This window comes from Lissotriton helveticus, chromosome 12 (assembly GCF_964261635.1).
Source record: "Lissotriton helveticus chromosome 12, aLisHel1.1, whole genome shotgun sequence".
NCBI lineage: Eukaryota > Metazoa > Chordata > Amphibia > Caudata > Salamandridae > Lissotriton > Lissotriton helveticus.
In genome coordinates this window covers 823,325,893-823,346,013 of record NC_136073.1, presented here as the reverse complement: position 1 = coordinate 823,346,013, position 20,121 = coordinate 823,325,893, and the positions used below count along the sequence as shown (strand labels likewise).

The window sequence follows — 20,121 nt, the reverse complement described above, 5'->3', positions numbered from 1 at the left end:
GGGATCCCTGGATGGCCTTGAGGATTTCAGCCCTGGACGGCTCCGAAGCCCCCTCTCCGCTATCCTCTGCCCCCGACTGCCGCGTGATTCTCTGTGGCGGGAGGCGCGGGGTGGTATACTGGACGATCGTGTTGGGCTGGGAAGCCTTTGAAGAACGGCCTGAACGGGCCGCCATGGCTGAGACTGAAGCACCAAGTAGCTACGTCCAAAGCAGCTATGCCTACCCCAGGGGCACAGGAGGAACTGTCAGGTCAAATCCGGGACAAACTCCCGAGGGGGTAGGATCGACAGGCAACACAGCGCGGGCGGCCCCCGAGAGGAGGGAGCCAGCTCCTCACGAGCCCAGCAGTGCAGAGGAGTCCAGGGCCCCGGGACACCCCCGAGATAGCAAGGAGCAAGATCGGCAGCAGGGCAGTCCCGCCCACTCCCTCGCAGTACAATCACTCTCCGCTCCAGGCAGTAGCCGAGTGGATAAAGCCTCCGGGCTCGTCCTTCCCCCCGAAAGGGGTCCACCAACGCAGGCCAGGCCGGGGGATAGGCGCAACACTGCACTCCACTGCACCGCGTCTCCCAGGTACAGTCAAGATGGCGGCCGCGTGGGGGAGGGGAAGGGGCGAGAGGCCACAGAGGAACACCAGCGTCCGTTGTCCCCCAAGGATAATGCTCTGGCGAGAGATGGAACCAAATGGGGGGGGCCCACAGGAGCCGATGCTCAGTCTTCGCAGGGCGCCGTGGGAGGGTCAGGCCAGGTCAGGCACCAGATATCCAGGATCCCCCCTCCAACCGGGGGTACTGGCAAAACAGGGGGCAGCAGTACTCACGCCCTCCGCCTCTGACCTCCGACTCCAGGGATACACCGGACAACCCTGGTCCACAGCAGCATCAGGGGCAGCGCCGCGCCTCGGGTTCTCTTCCAAAATGGACGGCGGGTCCACCACGATGTCCCCCGCACTCCGGTCTCAAGATGCAGAGCCGCTACACCCCTCTGGGCCAGAACACCTCCGGAGAAACCAGGTAGGGCAGCGGGACCCACCAGGGGCCCGGCCAGCCCGGCAGGATTAAACGGAGCGCCCGCAGTCCGGCGCCGCCGCACACACAGGCCCAGTCCCCGGCGTCGCGTAGGACAGGACGCCGGAGCCTCCCCCGGCCGAGATCTCTTCCCAAGCACGAGGGGCTCCGGGCCGCTTCTCCGGTTCAAGGGGTTCGGTCGGGTCAGAGCGGGTTCCGACACCGCTCGCAGATAGCAGGACAGCCCGGGCAGGATTTTAAAGAGGATTTCGTCGGTCTTCGGGACGGAGCTGGAGGAGCTCACGTCCTGTCGGCCATGCTGCTTGGCCACGCCCCATAGCTAAATTGTTAGCCTACAAAATTAGTAAGTGCATAGGGTCAGTCACACACCCAGATCAGTGTGGATTTCTTCTATGGGCCCGGCTATCTTTCAACACCACTTTCTTAATTGAGGCCTTAGATTATTTTAGCCACAATAAAATTCCGGGCCAGATTATGCTGCTAGATGCAGAGAAGGCTTTCGATTTGGTTTGTTGGGAAAGTCTTTTCTGCATCTTGGCTGCATTTGGTTTCCCTGCTAGATTTATCAGCCTGATCTTGGGTTTTTATAGAAGGGCCTCAGCACAAATAATTCGTTCTAGTTGTGTTGGCACGTGCAATGTATACAGAGGAACTAAACAAGGTTGCTCTCTCACTCTTTTTATAGAGCCATTAGCAATTGCCATTTGTTTGAGCAGCAACTTAACTTCTCCAATTCAGGGGATGACAAATATAAAGCTGTACGCCGACAATAGTTGAATTTCTTAAACCGGACCTCCAGATCCAAGAAAGCATATTTGAGGTTTTTCTGGGATACCAACTGATGGAAGGCTATAGCATAAATAAGTCGAAAACAGAGATACTGCTGTGTAATACTACACCAGTCACTTTGCTACCAGAATTTCATTCAGTAGTTAATACCAGACCAAAGAGGTATTTGGGAATATGTTTGTGAGCATATCAATGATTTAAATATTTTAAACTGTGTTCCTCTGTTGTATAAAATCAAGAGTTTGTTTCTAAAATGGAATAACTTACAGCTGTCAATTGGCTGAGCTGCACTGATTTATATGTCAATGTTACAACTTTGTAATTTCGTATTCTCTGCCATTTCTAGTGCAATACAGATTACATTGCAGGGTATGTTTACAAGTTTTCTATGGGCAAATAAAGCACCTAGATTAGCTACAGATGCATTATATAGACATTTGAATGAAGGTGGATTCGCCCTCCCTGATTTGAGGGAATATTACTTTGCAACTTTTGCATATACTGGGTACAGATCAGATAAACACCAACAGATATTACTTTTTTTAGATTTAATTTTTCAAGAATCCAATATTACCAATTTTAGCGATTAACCAAAAACCCCAAAAAGTCAGATATAAGGTTTTACAATGGAATATAAAACATAGGCAGCAGTATTTTAGTTATTGTGATATCCTGATACTCAATGCAACAACCCATTTATCAGATAGATAGATATATATAGATAGGAAGTTCCCATAGTGGATGAGAATGGTGTGTTAAGCTGTTTGAGCAATGGGTACGAAAAGATACAGGATTTTCTGGATGGGAGCTGGAAAAAGTGGAACGAAATTGAACCCAGCATTCAGCATCATACAGCATCATTACAATGGTAATTTATTAGAATAAGGCACTTCCTGCTGAATCTAAATCCCATACAGATGGCGGCATCTGTAGATCATATCAAAGACCTGATGGAATCCAACACCCGTAAGTCAATTAGATGCTGGGTTTCACTTTTACATAATTATGGAGCGTCTAAGCTCCATGAGAAAGCGCTAGCTAAATGGCAGGATTAAGAAAATCTTCAGTTCTCCAGTATTGGGGTATCTTTCATAGATTCACATGCCTGAATCATTCCCCGTCGTTGAAATGGGAGTCCCACGGTACATAAAAAAGCAATAATTATGCACATAATAACATAAGCTAGGTAACCTAGAACCAGGAAGTAAAGTAGCCAGAAATTACAAGGAAAAAAACTTCCACACCTATGACTTGTCCAAGTCGTTATATACAGTCCAAACTAAAGCCATTCACGTGACAGCACCCTCCAGAATGTTCTCCTCAGAGGCTCAGGCTCTCAGATTGTCTACCGCACGTCGTGTGAAGGGAGTCTCCCTGAGCTCTGCTCACTACTCTTCTATTTCTTCAGGAATATCTTCATTTCATGATGTCTTCTTCTAAGAAATCTCTCTTTAGGCCTTGTTGGAAGCTCCGACTATTTTCTGGGGATCACCTCAAGAAGTGCATTTATTGCCTGTATCCTGATCACCAGGTGAGAGACTGCAAGATCTGTAGGACTTTCCCTCAGAAAACTCTGAGACAGAGAAGGACGTCTACTTCTGTGGCTACAGAAGATTAAAGATCAAGACAACCTCTTATCTGTTGTGGGGAGTGTTTCCTCTGGCTCAACTACGTCCTCTAGGAAGAGGATTGCTGAGGAGTATTAGTCTTCTCCTGGGGCTAAGGTGTTGAGAAAACGGCCACCCTCTAAAGGTGCTGAATTGCCTTCCACCTCAAAAAAGCCACCTCCACCTTCAAAAAGTAAGCCTCTACCTACTACGCCCCCGAGAAAGACTGCGAAGTCTCTGGCTTCAAAACGACTTTCTGAAAAGGATTTACCTCAGAAAAAAAGTCCAGTTGACGACATCGACTACTACTTAATCGAAACTCCGCGTCAACGCTACAACGACGTCGACTGCCACCTTCTCGACGCCGAGGCCTCAGATGATCATGTCATCTGCCTCCTCTCCGTCAACGCTGGTTTCCGTCTCCGTTAAGCCAATCTTGTATCGAAAGAGATTGTATCTACCGTCGATGTCCCGTCGATGACTAAGATTAGGGAGATCTTGTCGACGGCTGCCTCGTTGTCGAAGTCTGCCTTGTCGTCGGATAAGACCGCCTCGTCGACTGGTACCTTATTGACATCAGCTCCATCGATGACGACAGTCGACTGCTCCCTCGTTGACGCTACAATTGTCATCTTACACAGAGTTGCAGGTCTGGTTAGCGTCTACTGCCACGGCATCTTCGGCACACTCTACGTCGTCTACGCAGTTGCCACCATTGATAACAGCATCTTCCTTGCTGCACAGACGTGGTTCTTCATTGGAGGCCCTCTCTCCACCGCATATTTCCCTTACTATACCTCTAGAGTTACCTGAGCAATTATTGGATTATGGGGAGGATGATGAGGAGCCCGAAGAGGGTGACCGATTTCGCACTGCCAGGAGCCCTTCAGAATTGTTCAATAAATATCATGAGGAGGATCAGGATCAGAGACTGCTGGTCCGGCTCCAGAAGCGATACCAGCGGCACAAATGCCTTTGGATCTGCTAAACAACCTACAGTTCATGTTGGACGATTATCGCCGTTCCCCTCCCATCTGAATTGGCTGAGTCCATTCCACGAATCCTGTCCCTTGAACTTCCTTTTCAGCGTTGAGTTCACCCAGACCATCTTCTCCAGTGCCTTATCATTCCCATGATGCTCACACCTCGGACGACGATGGGGAGGAAGGAGAATTGGACGACCAATCGCTTCTTACGGAGTGGGACGATTACCAGATACAAACTCCGTCGCCTTCAACTCCAGCTCCCATCGACTCTCCTCCAGTTGACATTGGAGGTTTTCATCTTCTTATGGAAAGGGCAACACAAAGGTTCCTCCTGCCTATGGAAACCAAGAAAGAGGAGTGTTTCCTATACGACTTTAAAGATCAGCCAAGGAAGCAGGTACTGACTATCCCAATAATTGACTTCATTTGGAAAGGATTGAAGGTCATGAAAGCTCCTGCTTCTGTTCCTGCGGTCCTGCCTAGACAAAAAATATAAGGCACCAGATAACTCACCTGCATGCCTCATAGGTCAACCAAAAGCTGACTCTGTTATTGCCCAAGCGGCACAAGGACGAGCTAGAAACTCCTCCTCTCCGGTCACTGCTCCTCCGGTTTGGGATGGTAGATGACTGGACGCAATTGGAAGAAAAGTTTCTACCATGGCAGCGACTACCGTCCGTCCTGCTAATTCACTGGCAATTTTAGGTCAGTACGACAGACAGATATTGTCGGACATCTCTCCCTACATCAACATGTTGCCAGAACCATCTAAATCTGACGCTCTAAAGATCCTGCAAGAAGAACGTATTTCTGCTGAAATCATAGATTCAGCCATGGATGTCGCATCCATAGGATTTAGACAACTAGCAAGTGCTGCTGTTCTGCGACGGCAAGGCTGGCTAAAATCGACATCTTTTTGCCAGGAGGTTCAGGCGAAAATTATTGATATGCCATTTGATGGTGAATCACTATTTGGCCAACATGTGGAAGAGGCCCTTCAGGCCATCAAGAAAGATACTGAGACAGCAAGATGTCTTGGTAATCTCCAGTTTCCAAAGCAGCCCTTTTGTGGCGCTAATGGCGTGGATCCATTTCTAATCCAGGAGGCTATAACCAACAAAGGTCCTACCAGTCCTTTCAAAGTAACCAGCGTTACTAGCCTCAACAACAACAGTCTTACGGACAACAAAATACTTCCTATTCACAAAATAAAAGGAAACCCTCCTATCGCGGACGGGATACATCTAAAAACCAGTGACAACCGCCACCTGCCACCTCTTCTACCACCTACTCCTTTAAAAGTTGGGGGGAGAATCTCCCAATTTTACTCTAACTGGTCTGCAATAACATCAGACAAGTGAGTTCTGGACACTGTGGCCAGAGGCCATGTTCTAGAGTTCATAAAGATTCCTCCAAATTCTCCTCCCAAAGGCCCACCTCCGGCTCATCTCAAATGTGATGCTACGAAAGGGAGCAATCGAAATGTCCCTCCATTGCAAAGAAGAACCGGGTTCTATTCAAGGTTTTTCCTGATAAAGAAAACAATCGGGAGAATGGCGCCCCATTCTGGATCTTCGCTCCCTCAACAAATACTTTAAAAAGTTTTCCTTCTGGATGTTAACGCTTCAAGAGATCCTCCAACTCCTTTCTGCGGCGATCACATGGCCACCCTCTACCTCCAGGACACGTATTTCCATGTACCGATTCTACTCAGACACAGAAAATTCTTGCGGTTCAGAGTGGCTGGCAGGGACTTCAGTTCAAAGTCCTTCCTTTCGGACTACATTCAGCACCCCGTGTGTTTACCAAGGTTCTAGCACCGGTGGCCGCACACTTTCGTCTGGAAGGGATCCAAATGTTTCCGGAACTAGACGATTGCCTTATCAAGGCGAATTCTGGCACAGTCGCAAGCGCCCACATTCAGAAATGTTTGTCCCTCTTCTAATCTCTTGGCCTCTGCATCAATTTTGACAAGTCTCATCTCGTTCCATCGCAAAGAAAGATGTTCTTGGGAGCAACGTTGGTCACACAACTGACACAAGCCTTTGTCTCGAAAGAAAGGCAACAAAAAATGTGCAAACTTGCCCACTTGTTGCGATCAAAAAGGTGCGTTTCAGTCCGGCAGTTAAAATAATTTCTGGGGATGATCTCTTCCTGCATTCCTTTAGTTCCCAACTGCTGTCTCTGAATGAGACCCCTACAAGAAGAGCTCAACTACCAATGGTTGCAAGTTTCGGGGGTCATTCCACAATGTCATTCGCATCACTCCCCGGATGCGAGAAGCCTTGCTCTGATGGGCTCGCAAAAGGAACGTGGAAAAAGGGTGCGCATTCCTAGTGGAAGCTCCAAGTTTTACCATCACCACAGATGCATCCCTTGAAGGGTGGGGAGCACACCTTCAAGGTCTGACGGTCAGCGGCAAGTGGAACTTCAACAACGGACGTGGCATATCAACCTTCTAGAATTGCTAGCCGTCTTCCTGGCCCTAAAATCCTTAAGCACCATCATTCTGTAAGCTTCAGTGCTAATTCGGACAGACAACACAACAAGTATGCATTACATGAACAAACAAGGAGGAACAAGGTCTGCCCTGTTCTCTCAACAAGCCCCAACAAATTTGGGACTGTGCGATACGACACAGAATCAGCCTGTCAGCGATGTATATATATATGTATATGTATATGTATGTATATGTATGTATGTATATGTATGTATATGTATGTATGTATATGTATGTATGTATGTATGTATGTATGTATATATATGTATATGTATATGTATATATATATATATATATATATATATATATGTATATATATGTATATGTATATGTATATGTATATATATATGCATATATATGTATATATATATGCATATATATATATATATATATGTATGCGTATATATATATGTATGCGTATATATATATATATATATATGTATGCGTATATATATATATATATATATATGTATGCGTATATATATGTATATATGTATGCGTATATATGTGTGTATATGTATGCGTATGTGTATATGTATATGTATGCGTATGTATATATATGTATATGTATATGTATATATATATATATATATATATATATATATATATATATATATATATATATATATATATATATATATATATTAAAGCTCTGCTTGTCCGAGCGAAATGCGTCAGGGAGGGCAGCTGCCCGTAATTGCACTGAATAAAATAATGACTGCTTGCACTCTACTGTGTGGGATGGCCTGTTATTGAGCGTTTCTACTTTTGGGGAAGAGGTCGTTACCTACTTGGTGCCGTCTGTGATTCAGCGATCGACATATATATATATATATTATTATTATTATTATTATTATTATTATTATTATTATGTCTTTAATTTTCAGCGTGGACAAAGGAGAACTGCACAGATAATCAGGCGTATGCATTTCGGCTCCTGCCTCTTCAGCGCCCGTAGTGCAAATGAGAAGGGGGAAATGTGTCCGCATATCAATACCCCGCCCTCTTCTCATTACTGATTAGCCGCTCCGCCCCCAAGTGAAAAAGTTCCATCACCTGCAGTATGTGTGACGTCCTTGCTGTTGTGCCGCCTACATGTCCCAAGATGCAATACTATCACAGCATTCCTGGAATGGGGGTGAATGAGCGTGCTGGCTGGAAACTCCAATCCAGCGCCACAAAACAAAGTCCCCCAAGTCCTCACGCCCGCACCAACCTCCAAATCCACAGGAGTCCATCTTTGCGGGGGCTCGGCAACAGTTTGCCTTGCCCAGCGTGTAGCTGGTAGCTACAACACCGCGGCAATCTTGTCCCGTGTGAGGAGGTGGACCCAGGTCATCCAGTCACCTGGAAAAAGTAGCAAATCCACCGGAGTCGGAGACCAATTGTACCTGGGCCAGCTTGTGGTGTGGTGGCCTCATGTGCGCGATACTGGTCACTCGGGCTGACGAATCCCAAACAGCTCCTCTCGAAGAAAAGAGATGAGGCCCAAATGAGGATTCAAGGGGGTCTTTAATTTTCAGCGTGGACAAAGGAGAACTGCACAGATAATCAGGCGTATGCATTTCGGCTCCTGCCTCTTCAGCGGCCATAGTGCAAATGAGAAGGGGGAAATGTGTCCGGATATAAATACCCCGCCCTCTTCTCATTACTGATTAGCCGCTCCGCCCCAAGTGAAAAAGTTCCATCACCTCCAGTATGTGTGGCGTCCTTGCTGTTGTGCCGCCTACATGTCCCAAGATGCAATACACACACACCACTTCCCTCACAAAGAAATGGAAAGTTTGCATCTCTGCAGCCTCTCTTATTTTTCACCTTATTCATCTTCCGCTCAATCAACACATCATCCACAAATACACTCACCTAGTTGCTGCCTTTCTTGGCTGGGCTTATAAATTATTCTTCTTTAATTCAAATTGCAGGCCCTTTATTCAGCCTTCTTGGTAACTACTACCCGTGAATAGCAGTGGGTAATTTGCACACTTCCGTCATTTCTTGCGTCCTTTCTACCGCACACTGAGTGTACTTTATGCACTAGCTTGCTTCCTTAGATGTGGTACTTGTTTCTCTTGCTCCCACTGTGGAATCCAACACCCCATCTGTGTAATGAGCGTTGAAATTTAAAGATCCACTTCACTGACAAGGCAGTGGGTAGTTTGCGTGTCTCCGGCCTTTCTTATTTTTCACCTTTTTCATCTTCCACTCAATCAACACATCATCCACATATACACACAACTACGTGCTGCATTCCGTAGCTGTGATAATCAACTATTCTTCTATTTCATATTCCTATTCAAAGTGCAGGCCTTTATCGAGCCTTTTTATTGTAACAACTACCCCGGCCGAAGGCACTGTAAATTTGCACACTTGCTCCCTTTCTTGGCTGGGGTTATCAATTATTCTTCAATTTCATGTTCTGATTCAAACTCAAGGCCCTTTATCAAGCCTTTTTGTTGTAACTACTGTTGCAGGATTTCTGCTCCTACACAGCACTGTGCATGAAGACTTAGGACCTCAATGAATTACGGTGTACCAAAACCCACCTTAGTACCCAAACCCCCTACCAAACTAGCAATCAGTGACTCATTGGTTCTTCGTCCTGTAGCAAAAACACCAATGACTAGTCAACCCAGAATATGCGACTTAGATTACCTCAAGTAAGGTGGATAAAAAGAGCACTCTTTCGTTATAATCTTACACCAGTCCAAAACAAGGAGTAAATAAAGACACGTGCAAGTTTGAAATGTTTATTTCTAACGCCGTAATCTCATGCGCAGTACCTTAGATAATACAACCAAACATATCAGAAACAAGGTTGTCCGCATTGTTACTATTCCATAAAATACAAAGGGAGAAAGCATCCTATAATGCGAAAGGGAAATCGATTTAAAACATACCTACATTTCAACCTCCCTACCTACCATGTTAGTTTATAACTACAGAAGGTCTCATAGGATTACATTGCCGGACCCATATCTCTGGTACTCAGCAGTAGTGGATCACATTGAGTTCTGCACAAACTGTCAGGATATGAATGTTCTCCAACTGTGTGTAATTATGCCTCCACAATGCATTATTAATCGCGCCAGTATCAGAGGTGGCCACAGCTGCATATGTGTTATGGGTCGAACGTGCGAGGATCATTCCGAATAACAGACACAGTATCCAAGATAACCTTGATGTTCCATGCTCTCACTATACACACTAAACTAGTGAGGCATTCTAGAAATGTAGCATAACAAATTATTCTCATGTGAAGCAAAATACTCAACCTTCTCTAAACAATATCACAAGTGCGTGTCGTGTGCAAAGCAGAGCAGGAAAGCAAAAATGGCGTTTAAGCTTCTAATAAACCCATGCTAACTTAACACGGTGGGAGTGCAAGGCTCAGCCCACGACACCCTACCTCGATCGAAGCACGTGATAGAAACGTGGGCGAATTAGGAACGCAGAGTCCAAGCCTGAGAAGCAGAGTAAAGTTCAAATTTGCAAAAAAAATTATTTGCTGTTTGATAGAAAACAGTAACTAAATAATAAAGAATAGGTAGAAAAATCAAAGAGTCTTAATCCAACAGCGTATAAGCACAGTATGTAGCAACAGCCTCCAAGAGGAAGTCATTGTTCTCATCTGAAAACATTTCAGCCATCCAATTCAATAGTCAGAATGAACATACATGTTCCTCAACGACCGGACCCTCTATCACCATCGGAGGAAAACTCTGGTCATCTTCAATGTAACTGCGTGCCAAGAAGTCATACGCCGCTGCAAAAACATTCCATCGTCCCAATATTCCATGTATCGCTGCTAAGGCCATAATCCTGCCGCCAGAACAGAGCAAGTCATGAACAACTAAGGGGCTCATCAGCTGGTCATAATCCGCGCTGGGAGACACCGTACAGCAGAGACACAAATCCAGGACCCAGTCGAAATCGCAGCTCAGGCAATGGAAGACAGGTTGAACGCATGTGAAAAGAGAATCAAAACGATAATCCATAAGCTGCACTCAATGTAGCCAGAGGCAGCGCTCCGTAATAGCTTAAGCATTCAGTTGCGGACCAGCAACAACCGGGACATATTCTCGTGTGCTGCAGGATGTGCATTTATATTTGTAAACAAATTAATAGAAGCACACCGGCAACTAATGCGAGTTTTAAGGGGAATCCACCAAAGATGCTGGAAAACATCGAATGAAAAAATGCCGAGAAGACACCAAATATAGTTTGAAAAGAACTCACAAGGCCACTGCTTCTAATTTTAAAAAAGTAAGGTAACCCCGTAGTCAAAGACGCATTAAAGATACTCTGAATTTACTCCCCAAAATGCAGGGGCACGTCTGTATTTAATAAATCATGCACTTCTGTGCGAGTGTTTGCTACATGAAGGACAAATGTTTCTCTAGCAGATGTAAGAGCGACCTTTTTGAGACAATAGCACTCTTATACGGCTCATTTGGTTGACTCTTCTTTCAAGGTCGGAATCGACGGCCAGCGATGCCTGCTAACATTGCACAACAATCTGCATTATTTCAAATTAAATAACTCCCGTTTCCAGTAAACTGAACGTTGGTATGATGGTGTCGGAGTGCCTTTCAAAACTCAGGCCAAATGAGGCGCTTCTTGATTACAAGAGCCATGCAATTGTATGTGTCTACAAATTAAGGTGTGATCTGGTGCTATTGTGCAATCCTCGCCATTCAGATAGACTTCTTTTCCCTCCCTCAGGCACCTATATGTAAATGATGATAACCAAGTTTCATGTAGATAAGCGCTGCCTTAAGATGCATATCTGCCTATAGCATAGTATTTCATGCAAAACTTAAACAGGCTAAAAAGTAACGTTATGATACCGTGGATAAGCCACACAGCTGAATCTGATCTCCAATGAGTGACCACGTCTAACCATTCTCATAGCGCTCCCTGTGCTCTGATTTGACAGTGAGAGAGTGATCGCACCATAGTTTGTACTGCTAATCATTCTCAGCATACGCTACGAATACGCTTTCACGTTACACGTCGCATCAAAGCTTCCGTGTGACGTCATGTACGGCGCCCTGTATGCAAAGACGCAAATGTTTTTAATTGTTTAAAAACATATATTTATATATTTAATGAACATACTAACAGAAGACATTATCTAGGATAATTATGAAAGCATTTTTTTAAAGTTCCAATAATCCTATATTACTTTTAAAAGCAATTCCACAAATCACGGTGGAACGTCATGTGTACTCGCATCGTAAGAGTACCGTAATCACAGCGTAAGCGTACGCAAAGCCATGTGACTTTAAAAGAAGAGATTTGATTGGTTCAGAACACTTCCAATTACAACTGTTGAAACTTCCGTCCTATTTTAATAATTCTACTTTGACTTTCTAAGAAGCATCTCTTCTGAGAATCTTGTCAAATAGAACGAAGTTTACAGTAACAGCAATGGACTCATCTTCCAACCATTCTTCAGAGGAATATTTCATTCCTGAAGAACCTCCAAAGAAGAGGAGAGAAGCTCCAAGTTAGCAATTTTTTACTTTTCCAGAAGGGCAAAAAAAGTTAATGTTCCAAAAGTAACCTGTAAAATTTTCCAAACTCTTTCAAGGGGTGATCCATCTAAAAAATACTCCTTTGGTACAGCAGATATGGATCGACACGTGAAGAACTTACACTCAAACAACTTTGCTCGAGCTGCAACACAGAGGTTGAAGGACAACCCACCTGCTACTGCACCAAGCACATCAACTGCTGCAGCAGCATTTTCAGCAAGCAGTCCACACCCACAAATTAATCCTGATTTTGCTAAAGTTAAAATCCTATGCATTTATTGCAATAAACTTTTCTGTTATGGGAAACAGTCTATTGACCTGATAAAACGCAGGAAGCAGGAGCATCGCTGTCCTCTACATTAGTTTTTTTTTTTCATTCTTTTGTTCCTGTTGGACACTTCCAAGCCCCCCATTATAGAAAAAATCGCCCCCGGGAGCTAATTAAGAATAAAATGGACTTCTAGTTTTTTTTTTTCCTTTTCCACCGCGTACAAGAACCATACGCGTACCCCGCATTTACATTTTGCGCCTAAAGATCCATGTGGGACCCCCTGAGCACGCCTAGAGGGTCAACCTGATTCTACCCTGCCCCCTTTCCTTATTTTTCAACTTTGTTTTACTGTTTTCTTGTGACTCTGTGCTACCGAGGCACAAGATGGCTGCCAACACTTCCTGGTTTGGAGTGTTGACAGACAGTTGACATCCATTCAGCATGCAGCTTGTGCTCGTAATTGTACGGATTTCGGTACGCGTGCCGAACTTCGTCTCTAGATATTGCTATGATTTTACTTTTGATTTTCTCAGGAACTACTGAACGGATTTACACCATTTAACAAAAAGCATAATCTGCGAACTGAACTCTACCTTTCTGCCAAATTTGGTGTCATTTGGTTCAGCCGATCGGGCTGTAGCCCTGGCTAAAGGTCCCTATGGAAAATTGCATGGGGAAAACACGTTTTGGGACCCCCCTTTTTTCTCGGCCCCCACTTGATGAATCACCAAACTTTCAGGGAAGGAGCGCAGCAGGCTACATTCTTGGAGAAATTTGCGAAGATTCGTCCACCAGCGCCAAAGTTATTCAAAATAGAATGTTGTGGATTTCCTATGGAAAGTAGGTCCTAACTATAACTACCTACTGGCGACCGCCAGTAGGTAATATATGCATTGTATAGCATTTCTATGTATGTTATTGCATAATGCCTTTTGTACATATGATTGTTACAAATAACGTTTTATGAACATTATTGTAGATGTACTGCTTTCTACTCTGATTCAGGCATGTGAATCTATGCAAGATACCCCAATAGTGGAGGAGAACAATAGTTACTTACCTGTAATCTGTGGTTCTCCAATATTGGTATATTTCATAGATTCACATGTAACCCACCCACCTCCCCTCAGAGGCTAGTTTATGCTCTTTTCACTTGGTTCACTCTTGTGCGAAAAAATCTGAGAGTCTGAGCCTCTGAGGAGAACATTCTGGAGGGTGCTGTTGCCTGATTGACTGCAGTTTGGACTGTATATAATGACTTGAACAAGTCATAGATGTCGAAGTTTTTTTCCTTGTAGTTTCTGGCTACTTTACTTCCTGGTTCTAGGTTACTTAGGTGATGGTTATTATGTGCATAATTATTGCTTTTTTATGTACCGTGGGACTCCCACTCCGACGACAGGGAATGATTCAGGCATGTGAATCTATGAAAGATATCCATACTGGAGAACCACAGATTACAGGTAAGTAACTATTATATCCGTGTCCGTCTGGGATAAGATAAATGAGCTTAATTTCTCACTATTAAATGGTGGAAATATCAGTTGAATGCAATTTTATACCAAATGGTTGCTATATAGAACTCCTGTCTTCCTCCACAAGATTAACCAACAGATTCCACAGTTTTAGATGCGAGGTTGAGTAAGAGGGTAATTGGACGCATATGATGTAGATCTGCCCAAAGCTGAGCAAGTTCTGAGGTGAGATCAGTCAATTTTGCTGTCACGTATTGCGGCTGCAACAACCATTAGACACTCTGACAACCGTTTTCAGGTATTCACTAGAGTTAAAAGCAGATTTATTATTAAAAAACTATATTGTGACTTTAATAGCATATTTGAGGAGAAGGTCTTGGAAGATATCGGAAAGATCGAAAATAACAACAAAAATAATGGCTTTAAGAACATGACCAAAGGAGATTGGGAAGCTGTAAAGTCACTTCAAAACAACAGTAACATCACAATAAAGAGCGCCGACAAAGGCGGCGCAGTGGTCGTATTAAACACCTGTGACTATGAAGCTGAGGTTCACCGCTTACTAAATGAGAGAGCTAACTATCAACCCTTGAAGAAAGACCCCACTCCTGAACTACTGGTAATCATAACGGAGTTAATTGGCAACGCGAAGGAGAAGAAATGGATCAGTGCTAAGGAGGCGGAGTTCCTTATTAACAATAATCCGAGGACCCGAGCCTTCTACATTCTTCCAAAAAATACACAAGCCGGCCCGGCCACCGCCGGGTCGGGCAATTGTATCAGGTATTCAATCAATATTGGAACCACTATCACAGTTCGCTGATTACTATCTTCGCAAATCTGTGATCACACAGAAATCTTTTGTCAAAGACACTATGGACATTTTGAATGTCCTGGGGGAAATGACATTTGACCCCATGACGGAGTATATAGTGACTATCGACATTGAGTCACTTTACTCATGTATCCCTCAGGATGCCGCGCTGGTGGCAGCAGCGCGGGCATTAGCCTCTCAGGAGTGGTTTTATGATGCCCCCCAGAGCTCTGTGCTGCAATGTGTTGAACTAGCACTTACAAGAAACTTCTTTAGCTATAAGGATGACCTGTTTCTTCAAGTTACAAGTACATCCATGGGCGCAACCATGGCACCGAGTCTGGCCTGCATCTATGTAGGCCAGTTTGAAGAGCACATCATCAACTCTGACATCAATCCCTTCAAAGGCCATTTGCGCCTTTGGAGGAGATATATTGATGATGTGCTCTGCATCTGGTCAAGAGAAGAAACATCTCTCCTGCAGTTCTTGAACTGGCTGAATACGCAAGATCGGAGTTTGCGTTTTACCCGGTCATACAGCAAAAACAAAGCAGTCTATCTCGATCTAGATATTGAGGCAATGGAAGGGGGGTTCCAAACAAGTGTACACCAAAAGCCCACGGACAGAAACTCACTGCTCTCCTATCAGTCATATCACCCCAGAGCCTTAAGAGATAATCTGCCCGTGGGGCAATTCCTACGCTATCGTAGGAACTGATCCTCAACCGAAATGTATAAAGAACAAGCGGAAGGACTCAGCGCGAAGTTGGAAGCTTGGAACTATCCTCTGAGAGTCATTAAACAAGCTAAGAAATGGGCTCTGAACACCCCCAGAAGTGCGTTACTAGAGACTCGCACCAAAGAGAAAGAGGAATGTATCCCGGTGATAATGACTTATGACCCCATGGCGACAAAGAAGCGCCAATCAATCAGAAAGCATTGGACACTATTATCCAACAAGGACTATAAGATGCCACCCCACGCTTCGCGTTTCGGAGAGCTGGTAACTTAAAGGACAAATTGGTTCATACCAGGGTAAGAACCAGTCTAGATCCAAAACCTGATATCATTCCCAATGGGCATTTTCCGTGTGGAAATTGTTCGGTGTGTCCTCTAACATGCAAAACATCATCAGTGACTCTCCAATCAGGAAAGAACTGGACCCTTGAACAGTTTAGTAACTGTAACACTGCCAACGTAGTGTACAGATTGAAATGTGAATGCGGTCTGGAATACATCGAACTCACCACTCGTAAAATAAAACTCCGCATACAGGAACACTTAAGCACCATCAGAAGCGGAAAACTGACTACTAAGCTGGTACAACATTGCCATCGCAACAGACATACATTCACCTGGGTTGTCTTGGAGAGAGTGACAGGGGATGCCAATTGGTAGAGACGTCTGATCCCAAAAGAAGCCAGATGGATTTTTCAGGAGAAGAGCGAGCAGAGGGGATTGAACGAACTTCTGGAGTGGAATAAACTACGCTAGATGTTCCTTCGCGAATGTATCTACTGACTGATGGGAACATAAGGGCTTGGGACATTACATGCTGGTACCTCTGCAAACCTTGGTAGTGAACACCTGTAAGTGATAAGAGAGCACATACATAACACTAGAGCTTGCCACTTAGGATTCCATATATACATCATATTAGGTAGAGGGATATAACACGATTATTGTCTTTATTAGAACACAATGGCAAGGACATATTTCCCACTATCTTAGTTATGGCCTTAGATGAATAAAGGTGCCTTATGAAATTGTAGGCATTGATACCATATTGGTATCAACAAAAAAGCCCCCTAAATCAACAATCTATATCCATCTTTTGAGTAGAATATGTGAATAAGTGGTCTGGACAATAAAGTTCTAAAAATTACAAACCGGATTTGCTGGTTGTATCTAATTAAGGTGCCGCATTGCAACACGCAATTTAGAAGACACTAAATAGAATGAGGCAACAACATAGGCTAGACTTGCACAGCCCACTTAGTACTTTCCAGCTTGCCACATATTGAATGACATGATAAGATGACAGCAGAATAGCGGAGTTATAGGTTAGGGTGCTACACAATTAATGATATCTCACGGAGGTGTGGACATCAATACAATAAACAAGGTCGCAATTGATATGCACTTTTTAGATACAAGTGATGGGCTGAGATTGTCATTTACAATAAAGTTATGATAGCGAGATCCCGCGAGGATTTGTCGCTCTACACATACGAATCTCTGTTTCCAATGTGTTTAAGACCAATCCAAGATGGCGGCCATGTACGCGAGATGTACGCAGCCAATCAGATGATGTGCAAAACGGCGCGTCACACGCTATAGGTACCGGCAGGGAAGAGCCTCGGTGTCCCAGGGCTGATTGAGCGCCGGACTTCTCCTTACTACCGGTACCTTTTTAAATGGGATAGGAAGGAGTCTACGAGCATAAATGATGAAAACCACAGGTATAAGACGATGTGTTTAATATTTCCTGGTTGATTGTTAATGCAGTAACAAGAACGGAGGGAGACTTAATAAAGCTTACCATTGGGAGCTGTGATCCTGTTCAAATTCCTCTCGGCTGGTATGAGAGGCTAGGATTATTGAAGGGTAAATATTAACACTTTGCAGCATGATGGTGTATGCGACGCATATAAGCACTTTTGACTTGACTAAGGCATCAAAGTGGGATAACCTCGATTCTGTTTGTTTGTCTTGCTACAGTGCGCAAAGCCCAGTGTCCTTTGCAGTGGCATTGAAAGGTATATGCCCTGAGGAAATTGCCTGATACAAACCAAGGCAATGAAACATGTCGGCTGTGAGTAGGTTGTGAATCGATTGGTAGTATTCACAACCTCCTTTTATTAATTCTATATATGTTTTGTATGCAACAAATAGGAACAAAATTAAAGGAACTAGTCCTAGTTGCAGAATAGAATGTGTTATGTGTTAAATGTTGTACGTTGAGTCACATATAATTTTTGTTCACTGCATCATACACAATCTTTTCTTTGGGTTTAGGACACGTTTCCGTTATAGCTTGATGGTACCAATGATAACAGGGCCATCCTGGTGAGTACCAGCCAGGGGTCCCATTGGTGTTGCGCCCGTGAGGTGCCATCTCACTTTCTCACCTTTTTTCTATGTTACACTAGGTGAATGTGGGCTTTGTAAATGAGTTGGGCTATTTTAATAGTGGCAGCAGACTGAGGCATCCCCTACCCCAAATTCATTGCAAGAGGGGAGGTATGTTGTAATTTTGGTGCAACTTGTGATGCCGCAGATTTCTTGACAATATTGTTTCTGCCTTGAGCACTAGGACATCATTATTGTTGTGACTTAATGAGTGGAGGGCGTCCTAATTCTTGTGTTTCCCTCTGTGCTCCTTCTCTTAGTCCACTTTAATAGCTTGATCATTAATCCTTCAAAAATGGTGGTCTGAGGAAATCCCCACATTTCAACATTTTAGATCCAAAATAAATAGGATTAAGGAGTTGGACAAAAGATCAGCGTTAAGATCTGGATCACACAGGAAATGTCTTAAGCTACGGCAAACATTTAACTAAGGAGGGGTTATATGTTGCAAAATGCTGAAAATTAAATTACTCCAGTATTGGAACTGTCATAGATTTACATGTTTGAATTATTACCCATCGTCGATATGGGAGTCCCCGGTACATATATAAAAGCAATGTTACAATAGACATAGAAGTTAAAGGCCCCAGGCCTCATTATGCAGTAACCTATCCAAATCCTTATTTAAAAAAGGACCAAACTTAAACAACCAATCAGCTGATACCATCCTCTAGAACCTTCCTGAAAGAAGCTCCAGCCCTCCGATTTTCTACCGCACGTCGTGCTAGGTAGTCGCCACTGAGCTCTGCTCAGTTTGCTTTCCTCATAACTTTTGGAATATCCTGGTCTTCAGATTTTTCCTTGAATTCAAAGTATTTTACAGCTTCTAATTTCTTTTCCTTGGTGAATTTCACTGACTTCTCCATGTCCGATGCACCTAAAAATGGCCTATTCAGGCCCTGTGGTAACTGCAGGAAGATGAGGCTGCATATCAATGACCCTCCTAAAGACTGCCTTTTATTGCCTTTATCCAGATCATAAACCAAAGGACTGTAAGGTATATCGTAGTTTTTATTCAAAGACTATAAAGGACCATGAGATGAGGCTTTTATTATGGCTGCAGAGGCTTAAAGACCAGGAGGACTGTGTATCTTCTGAGGAGAGCGAAGATTTCTCAAGTTTTCTCCAAGATGCCTAAAAAAATAACACTGGATGTCTCTCCAGGTAATTCCTCGTAGCAACGTCCAATGAAGACGCATAAAAAGTCTTCAGAGGGTACTAAAATGCAGGATCTGCCTTCCACGTGGTCTCCTCCACGTCCAAGTTCGATTTCTGTTAAAAAACCCTTCAAGAAATCCGCTTCAGACCCTCCTACACCTCCTGCGAAGGTCAAACATGCTTTTAAAAAGACTTCCTCCGCCTCGTTGACAACAAGATCTCAATTGACAGTCATTGGGGTAACATCGTCAACGACTACTGTCACCACGATTAGTCTTGTTGGCATCAATCTCCTCGTCGACAAGTCCAGTTCCTTTGTCATCGGCGATAAAGATTTTCAAGGTTTCGAAGTCGTCGACTAAGAGGACGACAAGCACTTCGTCAACGACGTTGCCCGAGTCGACGAAGAGCCTACTGTCGACTGCTCTCTCGTAGACTATTTCTCCTATTACGTGATGCATCACTGTGTTGTCATCAACTCAATTTTCGACTGGGACATTGCTATCGATGACTTTTCAAAGATGTGTGCTGACAGCGACGTTTACGTCGACTACTACGTTGACGAATCCAAGGTCTGGATCAGGAAAATTGTTTTTTCAATCAAAATTTCAGCGGGAGAGACTAACACCTTCCTTGACTTCACCAAGTAGGGCCCAACCTTTATTACCAGTTCATCACTTAGATGATGAGTATAACTCAAATGAAGACAGCCTGTTTGGAGCTGCACAATGTCCTTCAGACCTGAATGAAATATCTGGAAGACTTCGATGATGAAGAATATTATGACCAGAAACTATGCCATTGTGACCAGCGACGTCCGCAA

The 20,121-nt window shown here is 44.0% G+C and overlaps 1 protein-coding gene across 3 annotated transcripts in view; it reads left to right on the top strand.

Moving 5' to 3' along the window:
• The window catches only part of TDRKH (tudor and KH domain containing), a 726,700-nt gene that overhangs the window by 472,588 nt on the left and 233,991 nt on the right, over window positions 1-20,121 (top strand). The gene's annotated exons all lie outside the window — the stretch shown is intronic.